Below are 25,616 nucleotides of genomic sequence, written 5' to 3' on the forward strand. Positions count from 1 at the left end.
TTTTCTCATCTCTTTCCTTGTCCCCACCCAGCCATCTATAGATTGAAAAATATCATCGTCTTGCTTTAGACTGCCTGTTCTAAGGAACCTAACTGCTAACTACCGTTATATGTACGTCCATGTACATTGTACATATGTAAAAACGTTCATTAGCCGATGGTAACGTTATTCATAACCGTTGGTCAACGTTTCTCTGTTTTTGCCTACTGCACGATGCATGGACTTTTGATTTGTTAAATATGAGCTCGAGTATTGCAACGCTAAGGTTATAATTGGATTTTTCCACGATGATGGTAATTCTAATTCAACAAGTACAGCGCATATCAGATCTAATTTCAGACACGACAACACTAATTGAAGTTATCTCTTAACCTTTCTGACTCTATACCTTAAAATTTTCGGAAATCAAATCATCCCTCACGAACTGAAGAAATACATAAAAATGATGCAATCGAATACGAAAACTCAATACAATAAAATCGAAGAGACGATCCACCGAAAAATAATGAACCTCATTGAACATTATTACAGATTCGAGAAATTAATATTGTTCAATGATTCTAGGCAAACAATGCGGTTGAAATGTCAAAAAACCACCACAGGTAAATTATTCATGCCTAACAGAGCATTTTGAAGCAATTTCATCTTCATATTTCAAGCTACATTTTCTACCATTATTTTCTATTCCATTATACAAATTTTTATGAATTTTACAGCCAAACACCTGCCTTTTTTTCTCAATAACGCACACGTTGGAAATGTATGGGCAAAACTACACATCATGACGTGCTGTTGAAGTAGTTAGATAAATAGGTTAATTTTAAAATGGTCAGTTGGTCGCTAATTCCAAGAAAATCTTATCTAATGTGTCAGCACAAAACTGTCTGCCGGGTAGGTATATCCACTTAGAATAGCAATATTAATTTTGCATTTGACGTTGGTAGGTTGAATTAGCAGTTAAGAGATAAAATTAACAATTTTATAAATCTTGCAACTCAAACTGTGAACTGATAATTCTTCAAGGAATTTTGGCTAGTAGAATGTTTTTGATCTATGTAGGTAATCTGAAGGCTTTGGAGGAGTTGGCAAACCCCCTCTCTTGCCCCACACTCGCATACAAACATACAAAAAGACAAGGCGAGGCTAAAATTTCTCAAAAATGATTTTCCCAGCAAAAAAAAATCGGGCTCGAAGTTGACAGATTCAAGATAATTTCTCACAAACTGGACAGATTTTTTCCTAATCAAGCAGGATAAACTTATGACTCAATTTTCGTTACCTGTTAAAGTTCAAAATTTCTGAAAAAAGTATCGAAAAATTCAAATTCACTGGGGGAAAAAATGCTCAAAGAAAATTGAGGAGATGGATAGCAGAACGCAATAACTCCATTTTTGTTTTTTTTTGGGGAAATTAGGAAAAATGGTCAGGAGGGGAAGGGTGGGGGGTCGAGTTCCAAAATTGGTGTCAAATGAAACAGGAGGGTGCCATAAATAAAATTTCCACTCAATTTCGAAATTTTGGTCACTTGGGTAAGCACAGAGAGGATAAGAAAAATAAGTTATTGCGTTTTGAACGCAAATTTTTTTTTGGGTGTTTTTCTGCAAAAAAAACGTATTTTTTATTTGAAAAAATTGAAAAATTATAGAAAAAAAGTATGTTTAATCGAAAATTTTCAATAAAAAGCTGGAATGCGAAATTCAAACAATTCCTGTCTGTGATATAGCATTCAGAGAGTTGGAACGAAAGCACAATTTTTTTTAGTAACTCCTACCCAATGAGTTTCAGTATCTACCCGATGAAAAAAAACAGTGTTACCACATCTGCGCAACTGAAATGTATAAAAAGTAGTGGAGTTATTGCGTTTTGCAAACAAAATCTCATTTTTTAATGCATTTAGCTCTAAAATCAGACTTGTTTTCCTCGATTGCGCTATGATATTCAACTGATGGACAAAATCTGACACCGGGAATGGATTCCCCGTTGAATTTTACATAAGGATAGATATCTAACTCAATTTTCGTAATTTTGGAGTTATTGCGTTCTGCTATCCACCTCCTCAATTATTCTGTTCATTCCCCTCACAAAAAATTTTTCTAAAAAAAGAATTGGTCTTTGCAATGGCCTACTGCTTACCTCAGATAGTTAGAAATAAATAGATTCAAAACACGTAAAAATTCACGTTTGGTAACATTACGCGGATAGAAGAGGACGGGGGGGGGGGGAGTTTAATAGAGTTTAGTCCAGGGATCAAATCTTGCCAGATAGTTTAAAAATTCCAGCTAGAGCTTCATTCATAATTCTTAGTCGATCATATTATAATGAAATTTTTAGAACGCCAAATCGCCTGTAACCTCTTCAAAAAAGGTGAAATTGCAATTTTAATTAAGAATCTTCAACTGATTTTTTTTCAAGCTTGCAAGGATGTTACACACGATCATAATTTATGGACATTTTTTGAAATTTTTTCAAGCTGGTCTCTTCTTTCAGATGTACAATTATGAAAAAAAGATATATATGTATAAATGGTTTTTCCCTCTCAAATTGGTCAATTTTGACCGAAAACCTTTTTTTTGCAATGTAATATTATAAATACGAATCCGTGTTTTGTTAACACAAAATGACCATTTTTTAGGCTCCAAGTGTTCCCAAAGTTGATGATAAAAAATAATTTTAGGAACCACTGAGTATTATTTTCAAAAACTTTTTTAGCGTAAAATATCTGTTCGAATCCGATAAACGTTATGCGAGGTTATTTTTCTATTTTTGTCCCTCGAGGGCAGAAATGGAGGGGGGTTCGATTTTTGGAAAATTTTGGAACCAAAATTTTGAACTTACCTCCGTGAACCCCTGCTAAAAAGCTTTCAACAGTTTATTAATATCTGAAAGACCTCCATCCTACCAAATTTTGAGCTCAATAAAATTTTCCGCTGGTACTCAAAAATCCAATTTTCCAATTTTTCGTAATTATTAAATATTCTGGGAACTCCTGGAAAATTAGAAACCTGCGATTTGCGCCAAACTTAAAGTTTTTAGGTACATATATATTCAATTATCTAGGTATATGAAAAAGTTTTATTAAGCTTCCTCTATACATATTTGTAATTTTAAACCCATTTTTGAGCCCTCCACTTTAGGCACCCATATTTAGAAAAATAAGTTACATTTGAAACACACTAGCAAATGCTCGATAATTTTTCGTTTGATTTTTCCTGTAATTTTCATAATTGAGCTTTTTTGGGCCAAGTTCGGAGATTTTACTTCGTTGAAATCGTGAAAACGTGATTTTAACGTTTTTTCGAAGAGTAAAATCTCCGAATTTGACTAATATCAAATCGAGATACATCATTTATACCTTTATCAATTATTAGTTTCAGAGAAATTGAACATCTTTAGATTCTTTCACCTGCGTGTTATGACATGACTGCATTTTTCCAAATTAAAACAAACCTGACTTTGACATAAATGAGTAAAAGTTTCTGATATTTTTGAGAATTCTTTGGTTGATTTCCCAGGGAAAAATCAAAATTTCGTAAAATTTAGGTAGAAAGCTGAAACTCAATAGTAATTCTCATTCTTAACCTCATTTCAAACAATCTTATTATTTTTTTTCATTTAATTTCAATCATTTTTTTCTAGCTTTCATATAGCTCACAACGATTTTTTCCCCATCAATTTCGAGGAAATGTTTGTTATAATTTTACGCGACTTTCGACGACTTGCAATTTTGTAAAACACTTATCTCGACTTATTTGAACTTTCATCAATTTTTAATAACATTTTCAACAAATTCTTTCCCTTCAAACAACTAAGTACCTCTACCTACATCATTGCAACGAGTTAAAGGCAATTCAACAATATCTGCCCATATTTCAAACAATTTATACTCAATTTTTCTCAATTTAAATTAGGGTTTTCCAAATTTTACATTTTTTCAAACAACTTTTTCGCCATTTCAACTAATTTTTTCATCATTTCAAGCAATTTGTGCATCGTTTCACTCAATGTAATAAATTCGCTGAAAGCTCCAGAACAGCACGAAACTGCAACCCATCAATTTCAGAGAGATAGAACACCACGTACATACAAATCAAACTTCAGCTGTGTACCGTAAGTTTACCAAATTCTGATAGTTTCATGAAAAATAGATCAAATTTTGAAATGCCAAAAATTCGCCAAAAATTTGAAAATTGAATTTAGCATGAAAATTCAATCTAGCGGTGGATTTATTGCTGCTCTTTCAGTGAGTTTTCTACCTAGTTAAAAATGTTTTCTGCTGATCGTGAGATATCTCCGCCATTGAACCGATCCATCTTATCTTATGAGATAACACCCTGCTGACAAAATCCACCGTTTTCACTTTCAGTTCAGACACCGGCACCCTATTAATCTCGATATTTCACTAGTGATATCGATTCACACATCGATATGCCCATTCCATCACAACAAATGAGCATCGTCATCACGGTTTCTCATCTATTTACGTATTCCTCAAATTTTTTTTCCAACGTGTAGGTAGGTAAAATGAAATAAATAAACATCGAGTAAAGATTCGTTACGCTACGTAAGTACACTACACGCATAGCTCACTAGAGAGATGGTGGTAACTAATTACGAACGGCAGCACCGTCGTCGTCGCTGCCGCCGCCTCCGGCCACATGATGTCGCGGCGGGCAATTTTCTCAGTCATTGACTGAATACGTCATAAGTTCCAACGTGGAGGTGAACAAGTCATACTCGTTGATTAAATGCACGTACCTACACACCGATACACTCACTGTCATACTACATACAATACGTACACGTAGTAAATATACGTCTACGTACATACTACATACGTATTAATACATTTCAACTTATTACTAATATACAAAATATCAGCATCGACACAGTGTTCATTTACACACTCACACATACCTACAAAAATGACAACAACGACAACGCAAGAACGCCTGATAAACCATATCCCTACAACATAACGCACATTACCAAACCAACCGGGGCCGTACAATGTGCTAGGTACTCTTCGTCTCTCAACCAAGCAGTACAGTATAGTTACAGTATACGTAGAGGTACACATCGTGCACAGCACATTATGTCTATGTACTTGTACGTAGTACACTGTACAGTGTACATAGCACTTCAAAGTGCATGCGTTCACCAGCAACGCCAAACGAGAGCGAAAGCCACAAAACATAAACACCCATAGACATAGTACACTGGGGCGATGCTCGTCCAAACATTATCACATCATATCGCGATGGCGACGTCATCGGACGACGTTGGCGTCACCGTCCTTTCTGTCTCTGTCTCTCTACAGCCTCGATCATCCATGCCTCACTTCCCCGTCCATCTCGCCACGATGCATCTAATATAAATGTATTATGTACCATCGCGGCAACCTCACGCGAGAAAATTTCTCGCCAACTGAAAACTCAACTCTCGGTCGTAAAAAGCTCGCTTTCATTCCGTGTTTACCCCGAAGAAAAGCGAGCCAACTAAGGCGAGCGCATGCGCGATCCCATTTCTTCGTAAATTTTCCAACCTTCTACCGTCCTCTCGCGTCTCTCTCACTTTCCATTGCGTTTCATTTACTGCAACGTTTTAAATCGGGTCAATAGGAAAAACCTACGACTAAAACAAATGTGATTTTTTCCGTTTCGTATTTTTTTTTTCTTCAAATTTTAATCTCAATTTTCAATTTTTTTTTTCATTTGATTTTCCAGCACGCTGGATTTTCGCGTCGTAATGCATCAGGCTGCATCGATTTTTAAAAAAATACACCAATTATTTATCAGCAAATAGACGATAAAAATTCAACTTTTTTTATCAGTTGAGGCAAACGTGTGTGTGAGTGCTGTGTGCTGTAAATTAGCGAGGCGTAAATTATTCAACCTTTATCGACGACGTACAATAAAAATACATACCACCACTACCATCGTTACCGTCAATTCTATTCACTGTAATGACCCTTCGAAAAGTATGAATCAACACACCGATTGTTGATCTTTTTCCAGCGTTTGCTATCGTATACCTCATAAATACCTGGACCTATGTACCAATACCTAATCCTACACATGAGAAGCGTATGAATATACATTTTGCATTCGCAGTGTGTGCATATTTGAGAATACGAGGAAGTGTCAAAGAGCAGATCTCAATTTTATCAGTGATAAATCACGATCGAAGTTGGTGATTTCATCAATGATTAATTTGATTGTCGATTAAACCCACAACGTACGAGTATATCACATATGAAAACAAATTATTGACGTCGTGAATTTTCATAAAAAATAAACATTAATTTGCTACGAGACAAAATTTTCAAAAAATCAAAATCACTGAAATACTGTAAATTTGGCTTAGACAAAAAGACCTAAGATTGCAGTGTTGCTCTAAAAAAAATGACTAAAAACCATCACTAAACTTGAAGCTACATTGAAATATTCAAAAATGTAGAGTGACAATTTCAATTTCACAAATACAAAAAAAATCAGACAAAACAACCCATTTGATGAGAATATTTCTCACAAAACACAGCTATAAGAAAAAAGTTATCCTATCCACATCAGACAAAGTGTAAACTAATAATTAAGAACTTGAGATTACAAAACCTCGATACTAGTTTTTTTTTTTTTTACTAAAATAGAAGCGATGTTCATGTTCACGCATTTTTATTCACTCTTATAAACTGATAAGACAAGCGGAAATAATATTGATGATTAATAGCTACAGGGTGTCTAATCGATTTTCAAGCAGTAGAGAAAAAAATTCCTTCTGAGTTATCAATAAAAATGAATATGAATATATCAAGTTGATAGTAATAGAATATTTATCCGTGCATGTAGCAACAATAGCTACATAATTCAATCAAACACATCAATTCGAAATCTCGTAAAAATTGAGAGTAAAAATAAATATGGATTCAAAATTGTATCATGAAATGATTGAAAATCACAAATTTTCGTCGCTTTTGAAGAGGAAGAAATCGATTAGTTGATAATTCGATTTAACCAGGCTCGCTGAAAACCTCCAAAGTATTTACCAAACTGTAAACTAAATATACTCACAAAAACAAAAAACCAGCGTGAAACGTTACGTCCTTGAAAATTGAACATTACAACAAACTACAAGATATCGATAAAACAGAAGTAACCGAGTAATAACTACTGTGTCAATTCTATCGACAATAACGAAGAATACAATAATAATATGTGTATTACATCCATCCATACTTTACAATAACTAAGGTGAATATGTGTCAAAATAAAAAAGTGGGATCAGCAATGCTAATGACTGATAATGATTTTCATCTCTTCTCAAACAATATTTTAAAAAAATGAAAAAAAAAAGAACCAAAATTTCAACAGAAAAAGAACGTTTGATCGACATTATTGTACAAAAAAAAATCCAAAAACCACACCACCAAAAAAATGCTTTCAACTTGAAATACGAAAAATCGTGCGTATCTATGTACTTATTTTATTTTTATTCAATTATTCAACGACGCGTTTCAAGAACGTTCATCGACTCCGCTGTGAAAAAAATTGAATTTCAAGCCGTTCATTTGGTAATAATGTAACGAAAGGGGTATAACGACCTTGACCACGTAACGTACATGATGCTCAGTTTTCTTCCCTTTACCCTCTTTATCAAGCTCGTCGCTGAGGGGATAATATTCACGGCTCATATTTCTGATATCCACCAAATGAAATTTGAGAATAACGAATATGTTAGAACCATTTGTAACTACATGCTCTAATTAAATTCAAAACATACGTCGAGATGCAACTCGTAAATTTTTCGTATCATTCGACACGAATGAATCGGTTTGTAAAATTCAATTTTTAGACATTTTAAAATATTTTTCAAATTTTGTTTTTATACTCGTACAAAAAGTTTTCAAACTGCTTTTACTGCTGACTGATCGTGTTTTATAATGAAAAATAAGTAGGTACTACGAGCAGATATAGATTTTTAAAAATGAAATTCCTACAAATCAGTTGATTTGCATTTCCTTTCTCCGAGTCTCAATTTTCTTCGGTTACCACAAATTGAATTGTAAAATTATCGACTCAACCAGAAGAAAAACATTGCAAAAATTCAAAATTTGCAATTCACAACTTGAACCACTAAACTTGTTTCCAGACCTTTTCGAAGATTTTTTTTTCAAATGAGCATCAACATTCAACAACTAAGAATAGCATTCATTCTTTCAGGCAAACATTCGCGACCACTCAATCACCATTCTACTTTGTATACGTACTATTGTCCATGTCCTGAATTTCCTGGTATTCTCTAACGGTGTACCTTCTTTCACGCTGCAGTAAAACATCCCTTCATTATTCAATGCGGTCATCGCCTCCTCCACGTATCTCTGGGCTTTATCTCTCTTCTTTTGTTAGTTTACTTTCGAACCAGTTTTTTTTTCGATAAGGGTCCAAACAGGCGACTTTGTCGTAAAACCATGAAACAAGCGCCATTGTCCAGATCTAATCTCAATGGGTCTCCTAAGATAGCGTACATTATACAGTCTTCGAGTCCTTACAAGAATTTGGGTCATTTTTTTATTCTCTTCTTTCCGCGAGTTCCAAGAATTTACTTTCGTACGTCATTTGTCTTTCGCTTTTTTTTAAAAAGTGCTTCTCACATTAACATTTGCCTATTTCGTGAACAGTAAAGAACATCGAAAAAAATCAAGTACATAGTAATCCAGCGATTTGATTTTCTAATTCATCATTTTGCAATTCTGAAAATTACATCACACTGAATTGAAATTTTCCCACTCTCCTCCTTCCCGAAAAAATAAAAAAAATATAACATCATCTCGCAGATGCAGGTTTACTACTCAATGCACATAGAATCTCACAGTCAGGTAAACGGAACTAAAATTCAACAAAAACTCATCAAACATAGACAAGAAATTGCATATTGATAAAAAAAACGGAACAGAAACCGAAACATAAGAATAACCTAACAGAATCGAAAATGAAACAGAAACCGAGCTGAAACATAAAAATAACCTAACATCATCAAAAATAGAACAGAAACAGAACTGAAACGTAACAAAACCAAACCAAACACAAACCCAGTAATTCAGCAATAACGTATCAGAAACTGAAACCCGAACGTATGAGATACATAATAACAAACGCCAAAAACTCGATAAAATTTTCATCCCTAAAAGCATTTTGGAAAACACGCAAGATCGTAATTTTTGATACAGATAAAAATATTAACAGGTACCTCGTAGGTGAAGGTAAATAAAATACGTAGGTGTTGAAACATCGAGTGTACAATACAAACTTTTTTTATTCAACCGAAACGCACGATCAAATTTAATCATTATTCATTACCAAAACCAAGTCATTCGTTACAAGACATTAACCCCAGTTACCTTCCATGCACCAAGACCAACACACCAGCATTCGCAATCCCCTCTTCCTTCACAATTAACTCATCCCTACAAGGCAATAACAACAATAACATTTCACCCAAATATCTTGCTCGTTTTCATGTCGTACCGCAGAAGGCCTAGATAGTGCATAACTAAACCATAATGTTCCGCGTTGCAATAATAATATAAAATTTATATTTCTGAAGGCAATGATAATACTCATAGCCATCTTCGTCACCTCGTAGGCGCGTCCTTTGTACAACGACCGGAACGTAATAAAGCTTTTCGTCGACGATTACTGACCCATCCATATCTCATTCATATGAACGAAACTTCAACGATAATCGCCTCAATACCTACACAGGAATAAATATTCGAGACAAAATCAGGTAAAAATTTGAACCTCGCATTACATAATGGTGAATTATCCCACTAGGCATTGAGTTCAAGGCTTGCAATAAAAATTCAAAGTAAAAATAGAAAATTTTGAAATTAGAAATAAAGTTTTGAAATTGATCCGGATTTACTGAGTCCAAACGAGCAAATAAAAATGTGATCCCCTAAAAGTAAAATTCGTTCATCTCTGAGATTTTCAAAATTTTCAATTTGAAATCAAGTTCAGGGTAATTTGACATCGATAAATTACCACTCGTACCATATCAAAAGACAGCTCCTCATTTTAAATTGTATAGCTCGTTTCTCACACATAATCCACACTGTTCATTCTGTTCGAGTGTTTCTTATTCTCGTATTTTATTCATTTCATTCTTCTGAAACTTTAAATTTATACATTACGAACACACGAACACAGATAATTCACTCGTAAGAACACCGGCGATAACTTGTAATCGTAATTCGTAATCGAAGGTAAAAAGAAGGAAGAAACAGTCGCGAAATAACCCACCTCTTTCTCTTTCTACAACAAGTACCTCGTTCGTGAGACGACACGATGCGATACACCGCACATATTTGTGACAAAATTTTTAAAACAGCAGCCGCGCGCCAATTCCATTTCCATCGAACGCTTTATTCGTCGTAATAACGGTAATAATTCAAACAACTTTTTATACATTAACTGCACCATGAACCGAAGCAGCGTTAAATTCGCGTACACCACGTTACATCATCCTACGTATGAGACCTGCAGGAGGAAAAGAAAACAACTAATCGTACGCTATTTAATCATGAGCGAGTATATTTCAGCTTCTGTTCATTGTGTAATACTAATTACTTCTTCACACGTGTCAGAAGATGTTCCTCAATAGAGAAAATATGGCACAGTTGGGTACACAGAATATGTGATAGGAGACGACTCGAATTGAAAAATACTACATACGATAAACTTCGAGTCTTTCTTTCAAAATTCAAATTCGTAATTAGCACCAGATTACTCGTGCATATAGGTTTGTTTTTTCCATTCCTTACATTTTTTACTCTCATTGGCGAGCATTCTGCAATATCGAGAAGGAGATAAGAGTAAAATAGGATGAACCCATTTGCAAATTAAACCTTTCGGCATTCAAGCTACTATTTTTTCATCGATCCAACAACATAACCCATGAAATCAACGATAAAATTCAAATATGTAGGTATCTAAAAATTTCAACTCCAATTCAATTTCGTGAGAATATTTCACATAGCGTCTTGTATTATCCTTGAAGGACTTCGATGATAATGCAAATATCAATCTAATTCCACCCCTTTTACCTTCTCAAACGAAAACTTTGCTACAAGTCGTACAATTTTTTCATTTTTCATTTCATGTTCTTTCAGTTTAGTTTGTGATAATCCTATCAAAGATACCAAGATTTTTATTCCAACTTGACCCTGCAAAACCACTCGCTTTTCTTGACCCCACGCTTCCCCCTTAGTCATCGCTTTTATTCGTTACAAACACAGAAATGACTCCCAAAATCTACGTTTTACATTTCAAAATTTTTTAAAAACTATAAACCTTTTTCCATAGAACAACAGATGGACCGTATGAAATGTTATTACCACGTGTCAGCTGATCAAACGCCTACCGCCGTGCCAGATGCCTGCAATGCATAATGTGTTTCAGGTTTCAGTTTTACGATAGCTTATTCAAACAAAAAATCGAACGGTAAGAAATGAATCATGATGCTTTCAAATTACCGAAATTTCGAGCTATTTCCAGCTGAGTTGGGTATTTTCAACAAATACATCGTCGTTATAAAAAAAAATGACAATTTTATTTTTTCAAACCTGCTCCTTCACATCTCAACTTCATGTACACTGCATGTACATACACCCCATTGAGACCAATATGTAACGCTTCAATTATCGTCTTCTATTCTGCAACATTGAAGCCTTTCTATTCTGATACTCCTTTGAATTCCACGTAACAACACGTTTTTCCTCTTTCAATAAAATCATAACAACATATTCATGCATAAACATAACTAACCATACAAAGGTAGTTTACCTAACAATCGCATTGCAAAATATTTTGGAAGCCATTTCAAAGTGGAAGGGGGGGAGAGTAATTTGTTCAATCGTAAAATAAAATCATTTTTCACAGAGCTGAATTCTCCAGGATCAGACAATAAAAAATTACATTTTTTCCTACTGTCATAAATATCTAATTTCATTTCATTTCTCTAAATTCATTTTTCAAAAATTACATAAGTATTTCGAATAAAAAATGTAACGAAATTAGGTATTGCAAGCCAACAGACATTATGCCTAACCCCAAGAGATAGATATAATGACGTCAATGTCATGCGACTAATTTTCCATCAGTAAAATGCGGATAGTTAGTACATGTACTGTACATACAGTCATATTTTTACCACCTCTAGGGACAGAAAAAAGTTTTTGATAAATTCTATCGTCGGTAAATGATCAAGATCACCTCACAGCTACGTTGAATAAGGTAAACGAGAACGTTTATGTAGGAATCGGAAATGCACACTGCAATACACTATTGCCAGCTTATCTACACGATTATACAATTTTTAATCTGTAAAAGCTATTTTGGGACGACGGGAGGGAAAAGGAAAACACATCGATCGACTAATCATTCCATTATTAGACAACATTCGCACTTTTCAAGAGCCATACTACACTTGATAAGTTACTTTTCACAACTTCCCACTATTCTGGCTCGTAAGGTCTTTATCAGCAGGTAAATCGAACCCGATAAGATTGTGTGGTATCGTTCAAAGAGAACAGTTTAATTCACTCAAATCAGAAATACCAAAACTCGTCTCAGCTTGCGATACGTACACGTAGTATTGTAGATATTTAGATGACTAGACCTCTAATCTACTATGTACTCGTAGTATTTTTTCCTGCACTATTTTCGATGACGAATCATCATACGAAGTTAGTGTTACCACCATCAAACCATAGCTCTAAAAATGCTCCTTCGAACGAAAACTCCAATACGAGATTCGAAGATATACTATTTTACTGACTTTTTTCACCTGCTTCTTTACATACGAGCAATACTTCTTCAAACAACACCGACGTCGTAACGAAATTAACCAGAAATATTCCGCAGTAATCCTTTTTAATGGTATACGATTCGATGTGCAACAATAACCGTCCGTCCGCACGTCCTAAGTAAGTATAAGTACATACAATACCATACACAACGACAAATATAGCAGGGTTATTTCGAAATCGATTTTCGCCTACGTGTACCATTTTCTTATGGTAAAGTTCCTTCGCGCTTTCATTTTCATTTTCAATACATTTTCAAGAGAGAATCGAGACATTTGTAAGTTTACATCGTTCGCGAATACAATACCCCAATACGTAGATAACTGAAAGAGGATACCTATTTCATGACAATAGAACTTGGAAGAAAAATTAGTCACGAGATTTCTTCATCGGTAAAATTTACGCAACTGGATTGATTTTCAATCGAAGAAGGATTAACATGATTACACAATCAAATTTTAACCAAATTATTTTCATTATTACAAAGTCAGCAATTTTGTGCGAATAAAGTTGACAGACGAAAAAAGCTAACCACTATTCGAATTAGCTTCAAATAATATATCATTTTGATTTGAACAAGTTATGTAAATAAATCTTTCAAGTCATGGTTAATTTTCAAATTCACACGTCAATTTTATTTACACAGATTTGCATACCTAAAATTTATTGTCGGATTACACAATAAATACGTTTGGTCAGATTTAACGAATGTGTTAACAACTCAATTTGCTTTCCTCACATCTGCGTGATGAACTAAAACCCGTGGTAACTCGTCAATGTAATCAACATGACTCGATATGATAGTCTACAGAGTTTTTTTTTGCCCATTACTGAAGAATTAGAGATGGCAATCGCCATAACAATGCCACAAAATTGAAATGAACAGTTTTAAATCTAGAAAAATTTTCCAACGAATATACCTACGTAAACACATTAAAAACGAAATTTTTTTGTAAAATTACATGAAAAAATCAAAAAACAACGAAACACAATCATTAATCAATAATCCAAAAACATCGAATGACGAAAAATGCTTAGAAATTTAAGAAGAAAAATCAGAATCATTTCCCCCTATTTTTCAAATTTTCTTTACCGTATGTAAAAATTCAGATTCGAAATATCTTCAAAAATAAGTACACTATGTTGCTCACTTAAAAAATTCTTTCCAAAGATACCCACGTCGATTCAGTGTGTTTTGTTTCAGCCCAAAAAATGAACGTTTCATGTGCATATTTCGAAATTTTAGAGCATACAAATCCGAACTCCAGATGTGGCCCCAACAATGTCCATGATTTCATCAGATTTGACAGATCGTTCAAAGATGATCAATCATCAAAATCGAATATTCCAGGTGATTGTTTTCAGACAAATTTTCGATCAAAGTGGATAACATAAAGAAGAAAATTTATCAATTTGTAATCAAGGAATTCATACATAAAAACGTGTGCGTGAAAATTATCAATTCAGTTATAATTACATCACACATAATAATGTGATACCAATAATTTTTGGAGAAAAGGCTTCAGAATTTGTCATCCACGTTCCACGTTATTCCAAGACTTACTGGAAAACATCTTCAACCCACAAAATATCAAAGAAAGTCTTGGAAGAAAAACCACGTGTCTGGATCTCAAATCACCCCAACATTATCGAAAACAACGAGTCCATTCATCCACCTGAGAATTTCAGAGGTTAGTTTCGCACCCAAGACGACCTCAAAACGTTTTTCTATTTTCAAACACACGGTTCCTAATTGAATACCAAATTACAGTATGTAGTTCGATAGACAAAAAAACCTGATCGCAAGGTCGAATATCTCGTATCGTGTTTAATTCGACACCGGCGAGGCGGCGAAAGCGACGCGACGTATCGCCTCAAGAAAGCCCAACAAATTAACAAAGCTGGCTGAATTTTGAACTTTACAAAGCCATAAAACTAAATTAAAGCGTGACATACTTGAATCTCTCAAACGTAGTTCGATGACGTTTGAATTCTTCTTTAAAATAAAATTCTTTTCAAATTCTAACAAAAATTCAACCTCCAGAGCTCAACGAGAAAAACATCCAAGGTACCGAATAAGCACACGGTAAAAAGGCTGCAAGAATTCCAATACGGAGCTGAAAAATTCCTCGACGTTGTACTCGATCACTATCTCGAACAGGACTGAACGTTGAACTGAGAACACCGAATAAAATTTCACGCACGTTCTCGGTGTTCTCGATATAACAATCTGATCGTCTAGGGTCTCTCTATCATCTGTACAAACACTTCACCGACTTGCATCATCTTTTTGATTCCGATCCGAAGCGCGAGAGAAGTACTGCGCCGGACGTCGGCGACCCGGTGCACCACCGACAGCAATACGTACGCAAATTATTACATCATTCGCAAGACTCGTAATCCTTTACGTACGTCTGTCTGCCTCTACGTCCGTCTACCTTACCACCTATACCTACGGATCGACACAACACGACCTAACGGCACGGACGTGGAGGGGAGGGGCGAGTTGTTCGTAGCTGTAGCTACCAGTCGGTGGTACAAGTTGTGCACGCGGTCGAATTATCCATCCGCGAGATCAATTCTCTACCTAGCACTATTAACACTATACACTTCCACCATAGGAATGGATGGTTCGTTTTCGTTTGAAATAAGCGACCGAATCCAAATATACACACGGTGATTTTTTTTTTCATTCCCCGTCAATTTCCCTCTCCGTTATTGTGGTACAATTACAATGAACATGTAACTATGTAGCTTACTAATTCAACACAGCTCCAAAAAAAACCACGTTCGACGGTAGGTACAGTCATACTTTTCCTCCACGCTCTCTGCTGAGCGTTCGTCGTGTTATTTCAAGGTCGCCGCCGTCATCTTTCACGCGACGACCGACAAAATGTATGTACAAAATAAACGCACAGGCATTATTATGATACCGAATCGCGATCGAGGAAAAATACGCACCACACCATCACAGCTCCGTCTAGAGTCTTCCCGGGTACATTTGGCAACCTCCTTTCCCTTCTTCAATCACTCATGCTTTAGACAGTGATAGAAAAAATGCATTGGGGTGAGTGAAATCTCAACAATAACAACAGCTGTGCTCACAAATGTCAACAAATTCCTAAAATTTGATGATCAATACAAAAACATGTAATCTATCTTCTCGTTTTTCCAGAGCAATCTTGATTTTCAGATTTTTTTTTGACGATATTTACCGAATGAGATATTAAAATTGTCACAAATGCCAATCCTTGATCATTGACTTGCGTCTGAGAAAAATTGACAATCTAAATGAAGGGGTGGAGAGATGAATGCATTTCAAACCATCGAAAGAAATGATACGCGTACATATCGAGGGCTATTTTGAAAAAGGTATCACACGTAGACAAGTTTTTAAATCGAATTCATCATCAGAGCTGATTCTCGTCCCCATAACAATTTGCCCTCAAAACCACAACTAAACCCAATTAAGGCGAAGGGAGGTTGAAAATTTTTGAAAAAAATGCAATATAGGCATCCAAATTTCAACATCTTTTTGGAAAGCTCACTTCTAATTTTACATAGCACATAGATTCGATTCCGAAGACGACATGCCGAATAAAACGAACCGGGTTTTCATATTTCATAAACCCATCTTCGCTGACCGTAAAATTAAAACCATCAACTTTACACTATTCTCATCATGGCACGTCAATAGAGTAGGCACTCTAATTAAAATCTTACCTAAACCTAAAACCAAGTAACTCTTTGGCGGTAAATAATAAATAAAGTACGAGCCTTCGAAACTCACGCTACTCAAAAAAGCACCTACTTACTCGTATTTCGACCCGCAGTTTACAAACGACTAATTTAAACCAAACACCACAAAATCATCGAAGAACTTTTCCTACAAATCATGTTTTTTCTCATTTTACTAATAAACCAACGGACGACCTTTTACACTTATTTCGATTCTCGGTCGACGTGGAAATATGGCACCGCCGCCAATAAAATTTCTCGACACCGGGTACGGCCAAATACGCCGGTGCAGCTGCCACCACAACGCAGCAATCGTTACGTAATGAAATTTCCTCAAATTTTGCATCATCTTTTTATCACGTGGAACTTTTTTCCTGTATCGAAGCCCCTGCGAGCTATTCGATTTGGTCGACGAGCTTTTTTTCAAACAAAGGTCACATTTACTACAATACTCTAGCAGCTTATACCAATTAATACTCGTCAAATCGTCGTCAAGAAAACGTGACAATTGCGAGTAACAATAATTACACCAATTTTATAATTCTCAGAAACGCGAACGTAATTCAATTTTAAGCTTCTTAAAACACGAAAATTTTCAATTGAATTATACTCATACATACATTTTTCAAACGGTCGTAAAAATGTTGAAACAACGAATACGTCTTGTACTTCGCTGTGATCAATATTATACAGCTGAATAAAATACCAATTCGTATTCGAGACGATCTAATCAGGGTTCTATGCTCGTGCATCAATTAATCTACGATAATCAGAAAGGGCGAGGGAGTGAGTGATTCATGGATTAAAAATGATAGAAATCAATCGATTTATATGCTATTTTCTTTATTTAATCCCGAAAGTTTCAATTTTTCTGCTTATTACGACGATGATCAACCTCAAAATTAGGTAAAGATAATTCAAAATTTCATCCCCTCCTTAGGAATGTCATTCATGAAAAAAATCACAATAACTCAAAAAAATATGTACAGTAATAAAATGGAATTTTCGAGGCAATAAATTCGAATAAGATGAATTATCATTTCATTTCTGTTCGCTCAGGATACGTTAGAATTTTTTGGAAAAATTCTAACCTTTTTCAGGGGTTCCATGAAATGACAAAAAAAAACGAAAATTTCCAATTTATGTACCTGTTTGCATTACAATTTCAATTTTGTGGTTTTTAGTGGGTCAATCAGTAAAGTTTACAGGTTTTTCCAGTCCGTGGTTTTGTTATGGTAATTCATTCAAATTCATTCGAATTGCATGGACCAACGTTTTGAAGAAGTGAATAAATGACCTCATCGCACACGATACATTTGGATAATTTCACTTCATCAACATTGATGATTCAAATTTTTTTCCTCAAAAAGAGGTTCAGTGAAAATCCGAACTCTCGTAGTCAGTTTAATCTTCCCAGGGTAAAAGAAAAAAGTGCAAATTGCTATTAGTACCCGCATCACTTACTTCGACTGATTTTTTGTTTCAACCCTCCTATTTTTTTTCAGTGTTTCATGAAGAAAATGTCATGTTTTCAATTATCTTCAGTTGCAGAAATGAAAAACGGTCATTTTGAGAAAATTTCAAATAACATGATAATAGTGCGAACCAGTTTCGACAAACTTTCCCCATCATCTCTCAAAAAAAAGGAGGACGTTAAAATGAGAGGAAAGATAGCGAAAGAGTTTGTTAAAAAGTAGTATTGATCACTGATAAATGCACTTCAACCCCACTAAAATAAATTTTCTCGACAAAAAATTAGAAAATACTCAAGAATGGATTTTACAACAATTTTTAGCCACACCATTAAATTTTGAAAACAATCTTGAAAACCGACTCACTTTTGAGATGTATCCCAATTTTTTATCCACATCCTCAAAATAAGTTGGGGTTTTTACACAACATCCAACGTTCTAAGGTAAAGTATCAATGAACTCGTGCATGTCGTGCATGTGTTTCGCTTGCTTTTCGCTCATCTTTCAAAAATTCGAATTCCCTGTTCATTCCTCATCGACAAACCATTTTCTGCAATCCGTTTTCCACTATTAAAGCAACCTACGTAAAACTCCCCATAAATCGAGAACTTCGCCTTCTGCCTTATTCGAACCCAATTATAACAATAGCGTGTCCCGCATTTCAATCTCACCAAAGTAAAGGTATTATACATAGAAACCTATATACACTTAATGAACGTCCCAAGCGATAAAGAAACCAACAAAAAATATGTACATATCGCGAAACATGCGCACGCCTTTCGCTATTTCCGAATACATACACATAATCTCTCTCGAAAAAAAAAATAAAATGAAATACCAAACTACGCTGTTAAATGCAAAATAAACACGCAATTGTTCCCCGCATCGCCTTCACGACCCTGGTTTTAGCGGCCCGTAAGGCGTTCATATCGGTGAATTTAGATGAAAAAATATGCATAGGTACAATCGAATTCAGTAATTGAGTATATTAATCTCTTATTCGCTTCTGTTGTTGGTAATTAGGCACATCGTTCCAATTACAGGCGATTTACAAAAAGAAATGAAAGGTAAAATTTTCTTCCTGAACTTTTCGTAACCGTCACGAGGACGTAGTGGACTAACAACCAACAACACAGTACATTTGGTATGACGTATTTAGACAACAAAGTATGTATAGTTGGTAATTGTAATTACATTCGCAGAATGAAATTTCAAAATTATTTACAACTTTTTAAATTTTTTTCAAGTGGTAAGTCAAGTATTAAATTACTTGCATTGAGATGGAATAAAAAAAAGAACATATCCTGGATTTTGACGAAAATTGGTGAATAAGTTTATTTCGAGTGAGAAACCACTTGAAAAATTTTGAACCCTCTAGCCATACAAGAGGTGGGTCAAAGATCCTCAAAATGAAGTGATTTTTGAAGAACAAAGAAAAACGTGATCTCGTGCCTTTTTTGGATAACCTGTTCAGGAATTCTGCTCCCCCCCCCCACACCAAAAATGTGATCGAGTTTCTGAACTTCCTTGTACCTTCAAACCACTTTTTGCCCTCTACTAGACACTCGAAGATGGGAAGATCTCGAAAACTACAATTTCCAATCGGCTTTATAGAGCTTTTTCATAATTACAAATTCCTTTCACCAAAAAAAACCACTTCTTTTGTGGTCATTCTGATCAAAGTTTCAAAATTCATGTGGGTGTAAGGTGCTGGAAAAAATTCAAGTAAAAAAAGTGAATCCGAGTCGTTTGATTGAAGTAATCGTGAATGAAAAATAATATTTTGATCTGCTGAACACAAATCCGGCGTTTCTTGAAAACAAATTTTTCAATGGTAGAAAAATGTTATAAAGTTGACGAGAAATCGTAATTTTTGCGATCTTCTAAATCTGCAAGTACCTGCTAAAGCATTAAAAGCGGTATCGAATTTCAGTCGATAGGTCAGGAAGATTTTTTAGAAACTGAATTTTCAATTTTTCAGCGAAGAGGGGGGGGGGGGGTACTTAATCACTACAGCGGTTACATTACCCAGAAAAGGCAAAAACCACTCTTCTTCAAAAATACAACTAACTTTGAGGACCCCTGGCTCAGTCCCCTGTACAGCCAAGAGGCACAAAATTGTTATGAGTAGTGTCCCACTCAATGTAAACTTCCTCGCCAATTTTCGTCAGAATACAGGATATGTTTCTTTTTCACCCCATCCTAAATGAAGAGTTCAGAGTTTTAAAAACGAAAAATTCACAACTTATGACGATTTCTCAAAGTCGAAGAAGATTACTACAACCTGAATGTAAATACAAACTCAAAATTGAAGAATCCGGAAAACGTTTTCCACTCAGAATTATTACGTTGAAGTAAAAATTCAAAATTTCCCAAATTTCAAAAAAAAAACAAAAAACACAGAAGCCCAATTTTTTAGGATTAGGGAAACCTATTTCAAACCATTCAAAAATTGCCTCATTTCGAACTCACGAGTCTGCACCATATTTTCAATCAAAACTATCTGCATCAAAACCGTTTAAATACATTGTTTCGGGTTTTTGAAAATTGTCAAGTCAAATTCCTAAAAGTAAAATAAAATTTTCAAAATCTATCGGGAAGTATTTACGTACATTTTATCAACGTTTTCAAAGGTTTATCATCGAACCTGTTCTGCTAAAAAAAAATCCCTTCATTACAACGAGGAAGATGCCACGATACAACCAACCCATCTAATGATGACCACTACCACCAGTCATTCTATACAAATACACCGCATTCAGACGTAATTATAAACACACACACACCACCCTGTATTCTACAATAACCATACACCACGTTGCCGATCTCTTTATAAAAAGACTTTTAAAAGGTTAAAACCCCTATACTAGGTCGCGATGAACGCTCGCATCGCGTTCAGAGCGCATCCACTCTACCCTATCGTAGTATTCATTCGTGAAAAAGCAGAAGAAAAAAAATCCAATAACACGATTAAACGACCGCGCAGCCGATACCAGATTCGAAGGATCTTTCTCCCTAATACGACTACGAGTATTTTTCTTCATCTCTGTTCGGTCTACACGATCACGTGCTATTGGGTCGATGACGTCACATGGAATATTTTACTCGCGAGTTTTCATCTCCGATTCTTCCAAATTCAAACCATCGTCTTTACCATATCACGGGCCAAAAAAAAAAAAAAGACTACAAAAACTCTAATGTGCCTATGTACCCGTATGCATGTGTCTCGTATCCTATTTTTTCATCAACTAGTTAGTCGAAAGAACAGTCGGTACACGGTATATTACCTCGAATACTCGCTGACCACCGCGGCCACCTCACCACGGTAATCCATCAACGCATTACTTTATTTTTACGCCAAATACACGCCGTGCTAACGTCAGGCAATTAGGCTGCTCGTGGTGCACCTGCGTTTTCAGACCACTTTGCCTTGCTACAGTACATATCATTCAATTCGAATACTCCCCTCTTTACCTCCCTCTGATCGTCACTTATCGGTTTCTTATCAAGTTAACGTACGCTAAAACGCTGAACGTTTCAATTTTTTTTACACCTACGTCTGGACGAGCCAATGACGTCTGCTGACTGTTACTAGATTCGGACAAGAACGAGGTGTACACTGTACAAAGATAAGAGAGACGAAATCCAAATGCAAAGGAGAAAATGGAAAAATCCGAATCGAGCTAAATCTGGATAGATAATTATTACAGACGATTATATACCCCACGTCGTCGTCGTCGCCGTCGTATTCGAGAACCGCAGACCACAGAGAAATTAAGACTCACACAACTGCACCTAATACGTTATAATTTTCCAATTCGGGTCAAATTTACCTACGTTTTCGTTCTCTATTCTTTTCGTTTCGTGTTTTATCATTTCGTCATTTTTTTCCGTTCTTCGGCTTTTTTATTCATTCGTCCATCGATAACGAACTTATTTGCCAACTAGTAAAACCGGCTAATAACGATGTTTCAAAGAACGCAACGTGTTTGCAAATCGATGCAACACCGAGTCGCTGACTATTCAACTTCGAGTTCGACATATGCTGGCAAGATGTTTCTTCGGCGGTACGCGGTAACTGCATTGTGACGATGACGCGTGGTTGTCGATATGACCGACCGACCAGGACGAGTCGACGAAAACGGTCAAGTTTCGCAAAATTCGACTGTTTGGTTTGAACACATGTAAGCAGATGATGCGCGAGGGAGGATGAGAAGAATAAATTCGGGTAGAATTTGAAAAACGACTTATAATTTGTATAGTAACGAGTACAGCCGTCTAAAAATGCGTGTGTCTCGACACAAAAGCTGTTTTCGCGAATACGTGGATTGGAGAGATCATTCAATCGATGCCAAGTTTTTCTAGACTGACTAAATTTTCAACGTGGATATTTTTTTGGAAAAAAGATGATTCGCATACAAAAATTTTCAACAGAAAGACCACCTAAATCAATAATTTTGAGCTAGAAATTCAAGGAATCGAAAATATGACTAATTTTCAATCAAACATGTAGATTTCGTTCTCTCATAGGCTCACACCAAAAAACATCACCTGAAAAAACCCACAAAAATTGGGCAAACAATTTGAAAAAACTGGTAAAATTCATTTATCATCTTGATAAAATAGGTACAATATTCTGTCAACATAAAAAAAATTAAATATTTTTTCTGCATTAAAAACAATTAGAAAAGCAAAAGTGAAAATGATAAAAAAAATTTGAAAAAACATTTATAAACGTACTTGAAGAGAATGCAAGAATTGGCATTCAAAACAATACCATCAGATGAACCAATAACATGAGTTGGATTTCAAGAAATTAAAGAGGGTCATAGTGAACAAAGTAACATTTTTTTGGAGTCCCAAATGTTTCGAAAACCGTAATAAAATGTCGAGTCCATGGGGTTATCTGAATAATTATGTATGTACAACTTGGAAAGAAGATTTCCAGAATTGCGGATGCCTAAACACACACACTAAATGGGTTCAAAATACACGTTTTCCGAATCGTGTCGAAAGTGGCACTGAAAACGTGCGAGTACTTGGAATAAAAGCCAAGAAAAACGATGGTTCTCAAATTTGAAGCTGGCTAACCCGCACATTCAAAGTTTTAGGGGGATTTTTTTGAAAAAATTTGATCCTCAAAAAATGTACTTTTTATAATTGTGGCTAAAGTAGCCCTCAATAGGATTCGGTAATTAGAGTCTATGACCTAGAAAGAACATTCCTAGAGGATTAGCTGTCCAATTAAATATTTTGAGATTTTGTTTTTCGTTTCTGCTTATGCAAAAATTGAGCCTCGAAAACCAATTTGAAATTCAATATGGCCAGAAATTTCATAAATCTACGACATTTTTGAACCATTCTTAAAAATTCAAACCTCGCAGTAGCTGAAAAATTGTTTCGAAAGCGGCTCTATGAGTTCTTATGCTCCTCATGAGAAAAAAATGTTGAAAACAAAATAAAATAAAAAATGGAAAAAGTAAAAAAAAATAGAAAAATTATTTGGAAAGACAATTCAAAAATGTCTTCAGATGGAATAATATTTCAATGGGTAAGTAGAAGTACTAAACTTGTTGAAATTCCAAAAAAAAAAATCAGAAATTTTCTGCAATTATTGAAAAATATTCATTACCAAAAAAAAAATCATTTCTAATTGAGAATAAAATGAATAAGTAAATTTACAAATGAAAAATTTGAAAGAAAAACTGAAAAATCTTAAACAGAAACATCGGAAAATGAGGGGGGAAACTCTATTGAATTCTGCCATTGAAAAAGACCACAAAAATTGAAAAAAAAACTAACAAAAAATTCGGATTTTTCAACTAGGTATTGTACGATGAACGATTATCATTCACAGCCCATTTCTGCACGGATATTAAATTTTTTCATATTCTGCACCGCAGAATGATTAATATGATTACTAACCAATCCTTTAAAAAACACTCTTTAACAGACCAATGGAAATATCCCTGGTCTAATAAAGGATGAAACACAATCAAAAATGATCTTTTTTCGGTCATCGTACACGAGCTGTTTTTTTCTACGCAATACGCTTTCGTTTTCGTTCCCGCTATGGCCACACACCTCGTTCAAATTTCGCAATTCAACTTACTGCGTCACTAATCCAAACTTTCGAAGAAAACCACGTGAAAATTCTAACATAAGGAATTTCAAATAAACGATACGATACATTGTAGCGTAAATATAACAGTTTCTCCAAAATAAAATTCAAAATAATTCATCGTGTCCATCACGTCAGAGTGGTTCGAACTCTAGTATTGGACTATCGCAATAATATTAATATGCCGCACTTTGATAAAAAAAAAACCTCGCTTCCAAAGATAGAAAAAGGATGGACATCCGGAGAATACCGGAAAAACCGAAACATCTGTATCAAAGTACGTTTTTACTTGCGAGTTTTAAAAAAATTCATCTCCCAATCAACATTTTTTTTTTTTTTTGAGGGAAAACGAAAAATGAAGCTTCGCAGCAGTCAAAATCACACGAATACGACAAAAAAAGTCTCATAAATCATCATACAATATACATACACGTATTTCACTCATATCGAAGTGAGAAAAATTAGCAAATTCAGCCCAATGGCATACTTCATCGTAGTACCAACTCTGAACAATGTTATCAAATCTACACGTTGCAAATAATACAACCGCACGAGTTAAACGTTAGGTTAAAACCGCCTAGGAGGTCGCAAAAATTTTCCAGCTCATCGTCTCGTTCGTACCACACGATTGTTCTTTCTAACAATTTATTACAATCTTAGATAGTTTAACGATTAATATGAGCTATTAACGGAATAATTACAATACTCGGCATTCTATGTACGACGGATTTCGAGAAGAATTTTTTCAACCGGTTGCCAACTGCACGCGGCCAATTTACTTCCTGAAGTTGATAAATGAAAAAAAGACTAGTTTCAGTACCTCTACCTACTGAGAATTCGCGTAATACTTTCGACGCCAAATTGTATTCGTAAATATTTAGGTAGCTGAGTAAATAGAATCGGGCCATGTATGGGGAAAGAGGAACAGGGAAAAGTTCAATTTGAAAATTCGCGTCGGCTTTTAGGAGGAAATAATTGATATTTTTGTACAATATTCATACTATTTTTCTTCATGCCGCCACTCGATAATTTTTTCAAATTTCTGTCTAATTTTCCCTCAAAAAGAGACCTTATGAAGCGAGTAGAATGAAAAACATCGAAAATTCGAGTCCTTTGGCTTTTATTCTTTTTCTCATTTTGAGACATCGGAGATCTCAAGGAAAAGAAAATGGTATTCTTGAAACTTTCGTTTCTCACACGAAATATTTCAAAAATAGAATCTTCTTAAAAGAAACAAATCACACTCTTCGTCAAAATACAAATTTCATGTTCTAAAATTCAGTTCCATTGCTATTTTTTCTACGAAACCCTTGGTTATTTCCAAAAAATCGGATTTCTGTCGTGAAAAAATTCAAATTTTTTGTCTCAACCAATCAATTTAAGCTAAGCTCTTTCTACAGGACCCTGAGAAGAAGTGATCACA

General features: G+C 35.1%; 1 protein-coding gene across 1 annotated transcript in view; it reads right to left on the reverse strand.

Moving 5' to 3' along the window:
• Nucleotides 1-25,616, reverse strand: part of nsl1 (non-specific lethal 1) — a 48,403-nt gene that overhangs the window by 18,374 nt on the left and 4,413 nt on the right. The window lies entirely within an intron of this gene.

The sequence above is a fragment of the Planococcus citri genome, chromosome 2 (genome assembly GCF_950023065.1).
Source record: "Planococcus citri chromosome 2, ihPlaCitr1.1, whole genome shotgun sequence".
NCBI classification, from domain to species: Eukaryota; Metazoa; Arthropoda; class Insecta; order Hemiptera; family Pseudococcidae; genus Planococcus; species Planococcus citri.